Source organism: Fukomys damarensis, unplaced genomic scaffold (genome assembly GCF_012274545.1).
Source record: "Fukomys damarensis isolate Sample0158 unplaced genomic scaffold, DMR_v1.0_HiC HiC_scaffold_12, whole genome shotgun sequence".
NCBI classification, from domain to species: domain Eukaryota; kingdom Metazoa; phylum Chordata; class Mammalia; order Rodentia; family Bathyergidae; genus Fukomys; species Fukomys damarensis.
This window is the reverse complement of record NW_022900924.1, coordinates 23591747-23597963: the sequence shown is the minus strand read 5'-3', so window position 1 is coordinate 23597963 and position 6217 is coordinate 23591747. Positions and strand designations below refer to the sequence as shown.

Sequence of the window (6217 nt, the reverse complement as noted above, 5' to 3'; positions counted from 1 at the left end):
AGCTGACGTCAAGCACGGGTCCGGCCTGCCGCTCACGCACTCAGGCACACACTACCTGTGTCGCACTGGTCTCTCCCAACGCAGGCTCTCCTCGCCGTCCTGTCACAAACAAAGGGTCACCCGGACACAAACCTGCGCACCTCGCGGGGCATCTTGGGAAATGTAGTCCTGGCCGCGTCTGCTTCCTGGCTCCACACAGGTAATCGCGTTTGGGCGCACGCGGGTCACTGGTAAGGCCGCGTTCGCCCTGCCTGGAGGGGGCCGTGCGTGAGCGACTCTCCCGGGCGATCTGGAGCGGCTGCGAGGAGCGGACGGAGGGTTTTCCCGGGGGCGGGCGTCGGCAGGAGCTTCTCCTGTCGCGGCCTCCGCGACTTTGCCTCGGCCGGGCGGGTTGCAGTGCTTCAACACCATAGATACTGTTTCCTTCATTCCGTGCTATTACCGGCCGCGAATGCTGGCTTTGGCTTTGGATTCTACCCTGCGAGGCCAGTGCTGCGGGTGGAAGCGAAGCTCCTTGCTGCTCTGAAGGAAGGCTGAGTCCCGGAGAGGGGCCGAGGGTTAGGTTTGGGGTCAGCGTAGCAGGCCTGGGAGCTAAGGACACCTCATGCTGTTGGTAGACTGACATTGCTCTCTCGTACAAGTGCCCTTGACGCTGCCAGAAACCGGCCTTCCGGGCAAAATGAATGAACAAATACGTAAAATTAATCGTAGTGCTCAAGGGGATCTGAATAAAACGGTTTTTTGTTTTTGTTGGTTGTCTTCTGTGTTTTTGTTTTGTTTTGGTACTGGGCATCGAACTCGGGATCTTGTATTTGCGAGGCAGGCAGCGGAACCACTGAGCTAAATCCCTAGCCCTATAATGTTTTTTCTTATGAGGGACTTCTGACTTGATGTTCTTTAGGATGTGTCAAGCAGTTAGGTGATGCATTTCTGTGCGAAGCTCGCAAGGCAGACAAGTGATGTTCTACTGCGGGCTCGCCGCCCAGCTGCAACATGGTTTTAAAGAAACGAGGGAGAAATAAGTGTGACTTCGCACAGTTTTTTTTAACCTATGTTGAGAATTAAGATCGCACTTTTATCTTTCTTTGTACAATCCAGCCCGGTTACAAAAATAAGATTCTAGGGCCGGGGACTTAGCTCAGTAACACCGTGCCAGCCTAGCAAGAGCAAGGTCCTAAGTTCAATCCCTGGTACCAAAAAAAAAAAAAAAAAAAAAAAAAAAAAAAAAAAAAAAAATTTCTTAAATTTTCAAGAGAAATTTGGATCCAGGAAAAAATTTCTGTAACTTTCAAGAGTAATTTGGATCCAGGAATGGTGACGCACACTTGTAATCTCAGCATTTTTACAGGCTGAGGAAAGAGAATTGCAATTTTGAGCCCATCCTGAACAATTTAATGAGACCTTATCTCAAAATAAAAAGTGAGGATATAGCTCAGTGCAGAGGCCCTGGTTGGCTGCTATCAATAATTTAGAAAACATAGTGTTTTTTCTTTATTCCAGAAGACAGTTTTTCCCTTGAAAGTTTGTACTGTTAGGATGCAGAATCTTTGGTCTCAAAAGCTAAGTTAACCTGAAACTCAGTCTTTTTAAAGGTTGTTGGTTAAATTAGGCATTGTAAGTTCTTAGACAATTTTGAACACCTTTTTCTTTTTTAAAAAGTGGTTTTTATCTCAATTTTAAAATCTGTCGGCAAAAGTTCACACTGATCACACTAGGTAATTTTATGGTGAATTTTAAAATCAATAGTTTTTTAATGATATTTTTAAACACTGCTAAAATTTTACATATTTTTTTTCTTTTTTTGAACCTAATACTCATTCAGACCTTTTTTCTTTTTAGTCCTGCAAGGTAATAGATACAGTATTCTTCAAAAATGCAGCTTTGGGTTAACTTTTTTTTCTTTTTACTTTGCTGGGGTTTTTTTAAACATCATTATGGAATTCATTTATTTTCTACCTAGTCTTCAAGAAATGTGTGCATATATATAATATATATATTGGGGGGGTACTAGGGATCAAACTCAGGACCTTGGGCTTGCGAGGCAGGCAGCAGCACCACTGAGCTAAATCCCTGGCCCATGTGCATATTTTTAAAAGTCAAATACTTTATACTTTATGTTACAAGACTCTACATTAAAAAAAAAAACAACTTTCTGGCATCTCTTGCCAGTAGTTGCCACTTTTAAATGCTTGAGCAGTTCTTTTGACTGTCTTCAGTGTTTTTTGAGATATTATTTTTAAATTTGTTATGTTTGTTGAAAATTTTTGCTTCCTTTCCTCCCACATCCTTAAATCACGATGCAGTTATATTACATTTCTCTCACAAATTTTGTTACGTATTTTCATTTTTGTTGTAATAACTATGTGGTCTTTACTGCTGAGCCATAATCAGTTTCTTATATAAATTTTACTTTTTTAGATAATTGTCTTTAAGATTTATTTCCTTAGTTTTCCTTAAGCCTATGTAAAATGCCTCTCAAACTTGTTTTCTGCCAGGTCCATTCTGTCACTCAATCTTAACTCTTCTCTGGTCCTGGACATCCGCCTACAATCTAGACCTGTGATGACAAACCTTTTAGAGATGAGTGCCCGAACTGCAACCGAAAACCCACTTATTTATTGAAAAGTGTCAACACTGCAGTTAAATCTGAATATTGAGGTTTTAGTTTAGAAAAGGCAACTCATACATTAACATCTTTTTTTCTTAAACATAAAACATGTACCATACATTCACCATCACTGATCTAGACTAATCATTTGTCCTGTAGGCAAATAGCACACCAGCATACTAGGACATCCCTCTACCTTCATCCATTTCCTCTTCTCTGTTAGTGCTCCAGTTTCCTAGAAACTTCTTCAGTTCCTTTGTGGAGGATTTTAATTTATTACTATCCTGAAAAAGGATCCATATGATCAATATATATTAAGGCTGTATATAACTAGAAGTTATTTTTTCCTCACATTTATGTTGTATTTTGGCCTTGTATAGAAGTTCTGAATAAAAATACTGTCCATTGGAAGTTTGAAACACTGAAAAGCTAAGTAGACAATAGAGCAGTGTTAATGCGAAGAAGTCTTGTTTTATGCCTCTTATTGATCCCTTGTGTATAACCTTTTTATCATCTATTTAGGCTTGTCAGGTTTGTTTTGTTTTGGGCAAAATTTTATGCTGTTATATTTTAGTTCCACTCGTGTTAAAAAGTTATTCACTGGGCTAGGGATTTAGCGCAGTGGTTCCACCACCTTCCTTGCAAGCTGAAGGTCCCAAATTCTATCCTCTTAGATGGATCAATCCTGAGATACTCTATTATTTCTAGGAATTTTTCACTGTATCTATTTGATTCCCTCCCTCCTATTTTCTCTGTTCTTTCTAGCACTCTGAATTTTCTCTGTTCTTTCTAGCACTCTGAACAATCAGGTGTTGGACCTTTGACACTGAACACTTAATTGTCTTTGTTAGACCAAAAAGAGAATACCAGCACAGAGACAGAAAATCCAGAGGAATAGGGGAAGTTTATTTATGCAAGTGGACCCCACTCTCAAAGGGACTGGAGCCACAAAAAAGCAGGATCTTTATAGGGCTGAACAAACATGTAACCCTGGGCTTTTCCCCACAAGTTAGGGTAGTGGCCCTCCTCAAGTTCTGTTTGTTTCAGATAAGACTTTGCTGTGGTTAAGGAGTCTTGCAGCTGTTGACCTACTCTGCAGGATATGGGCAAGGCAAGGTTTACAGAAGCAGAACGTGCAATTAACAACCAGGGGTAGGGGTCGCACAGCTAAAGTTTAGTTTCAGGTCAAATATGGAGGCACTTTTGTCTTTCAATCTTAATTTTATAAAATATTTTTTCTCTTTTCAGAAAAGGGAGAGTTCTTTAACTTTAGTTTTTAACTATTTTACCTTCTGGGGAGGGATGGCGTGAAGGAAGAGTTACAGCTTTTAATTTGCTAAGATCTCTTATTTAATAAACATACAACAAAGAAAAACCAATGCATAGCATTCTATTCTTGTTGCTAGGATAAAATATCCCTCTTGATTTTTTTTGATACCAGGGATCAAACTCAGGACCTTGTACTTGGGAGGCAGGCACGGCACCACTGATCTAAATTCTCACCCCCTTCTGATGGATTTTTAATTTTTATTATGAAAATTTCAAACATGTACAGAAATTATTTGTAAATATTTCAGAATTTATCTCTGAATGATTAGGACTCCTTTAAAAGTCTTAACCAGAATTAAGTAATTTCTTCATCTCAGATTTATAGAGTGTTGAAATTTTTTTTGTTTTCCTATGAATTTTATTGACTCGTGTTCCAAGTAAGGTTCATACACATACAATTTCAACACTCTTATTCTAAAGTTTCTCTTAGAGAAATTATCTCAATATTGTCTGTTTAGTTTTCTTACTGTAAGCACCTTTGAAGATGTTATTGTTGCTTTGAATTTTCCTGTTACATTACAGATACTCCTCATTTAGTGACCTGTTTAATGACTATTCAGACTTAACAATGAAGGTGTGCTGTTTGGACTTAGAAACTGCCTTTCAGATTTATAGCTTATCTTCTTTTTGTAAAGTTCTGTACATCTTTATACAGCCTCAATGTCTTTTTTTTAATACAGTATACCTCCTTTATACAGTACTGTTATTTTTGCTGATTATACTTTACAGCAGCCTTATGTTGCTATCATGTCAATACTGCATGTAAGAGTTATGCAATAAAAAGCAGTCATCAAATTGGAATTTCCTTTGACCATTACTTTATTTTGAATATTGTAATGTACATACTACTGTATATACAGTTCCTCATTTGGTGACCAGTTCATTTAACAATCTAATTGCAGGAAATGAACTTGGTTGTTAAATGAGGAATGTCTGTATTTCTTTTGAATTTCTCCTTTGTTTTTTAATTTTACACACTACTGTTTTTTTCTGAGTTCAGTTTTCTTATTAAAGAACATTCTTTTAGTAGTTCCTTTAGGTGCCAGGACTGGTGGTACACACTTGTAATCCAAGAACGTGGAGGCTGAAGCAGGAGAATTGCCACAAGTTGAAGGCCAGCATGAGCTACATAGCAAGAATGTCTCAAAAAAAAAGAATAGTTCTTTAAGAACTAAGTGGTGAGGGCAAGGGATTTAGTTCAGTGGTGCTTCGCCTGCCTGGCAAGCACAAGGTTCTGAGTTCAACTCCCAGTACCAAATAAATAAAATAAAATGTACCAATAAATGTTTTTTTTAAAAACTGAGTGGTTAACTCTCATATATGTCATTGTGTATTATATTGCTCTTGTCTCACTCTGTAACACACTACTGAATTCTACGTTCATGTTTTTCCTTAACACTTTGAAACTACTATATCATTACATTGTCTTCTGGCCACTCATTTTGCAGCTGAGAAGTCTGTGCTCAGTATAATCGATCTTTTGTGACTAATTGGCTTTTTTCACTCCAGTAAATTATCTTTGACATTCTAGTGTTCCCCTTCACAGTAGCTCATAGATTTGTAAAATTTATTCTGTGTGGAATGTGGTATATATATGCTTTTAGATCAAGGATTTATATATCTTGCTTTGAGCTAAAAACAAAAAGTTATATCTAACATTGTTTCTTTCTTTTCCTCTACCCTGTTCTTGTGGAATTCCTGTTAGCACACTTTTGTGTTTTTATCTACAATTTATGAATAATATGTATATAGGATTTATGTTTTTCACAAACAGCCATTTGTTCTAATACCATTTATTGATTTAAAGAGCCAATGGGGAAGCAGTACTGGGGACTGAACACAGGGACATTCTGCCACTGAGCTACAATGCCAGCCCTTTTTTATTTTGAGGTGGGGTCTTGCAAGTTTGCCTAGATTGGCATCAAACTTATGATCTTCCTCCCTCAATTTCCTATGTAGCTGGAATTATAGATGTGTGCCTGGTTTGGTCCTCTATTTTTCCTTGGGGAAACCTAACTTTTTAATTTTTGTTTTCCTTCTTTAAAAAGTGGGTATGGGAATAAAAAAGCACCACCCCCAACACAAATTCACTCCAATTACTGAGTTTCTGCTGTGAATTTAGGGGTCTTCTAGGTACTGTGAATATACCAATTGACAAATCAGACAAATTTTTGTATGACTTCCTTTAAAGTGACATATGTACTCATATATATATATATGTATATATATGTATATATACATATATATACATATATATACATATATATACATATATATACA

General features: G+C 37.8%; 2 protein-coding genes across 3 annotated transcripts in view; one reads left to right on the top strand and one right to left on the bottom strand.

Moving 5' to 3' along the window:
• The window catches only part of Znf10 (zinc finger protein 10), an 83446-nt gene that overhangs the window by 47922 nt on the left and 29307 nt on the right, over positions 1 to 6217 (bottom strand). The gene's annotated exons all lie outside the window — the stretch shown is intronic.
• Znf891 (zinc finger protein 891) overlaps positions 22 to 6217 on the top strand; it is a 9313-nt gene continuing 3117 nt past the window's right edge. The window contains exon 1 of the mRNA XM_010604213.3: positions 22 to 199. The gene's annotated coding sequence lies outside the window, so the exon portion shown is untranslated. The remainder of the gene's footprint in view (positions 200 to 6217) is intronic.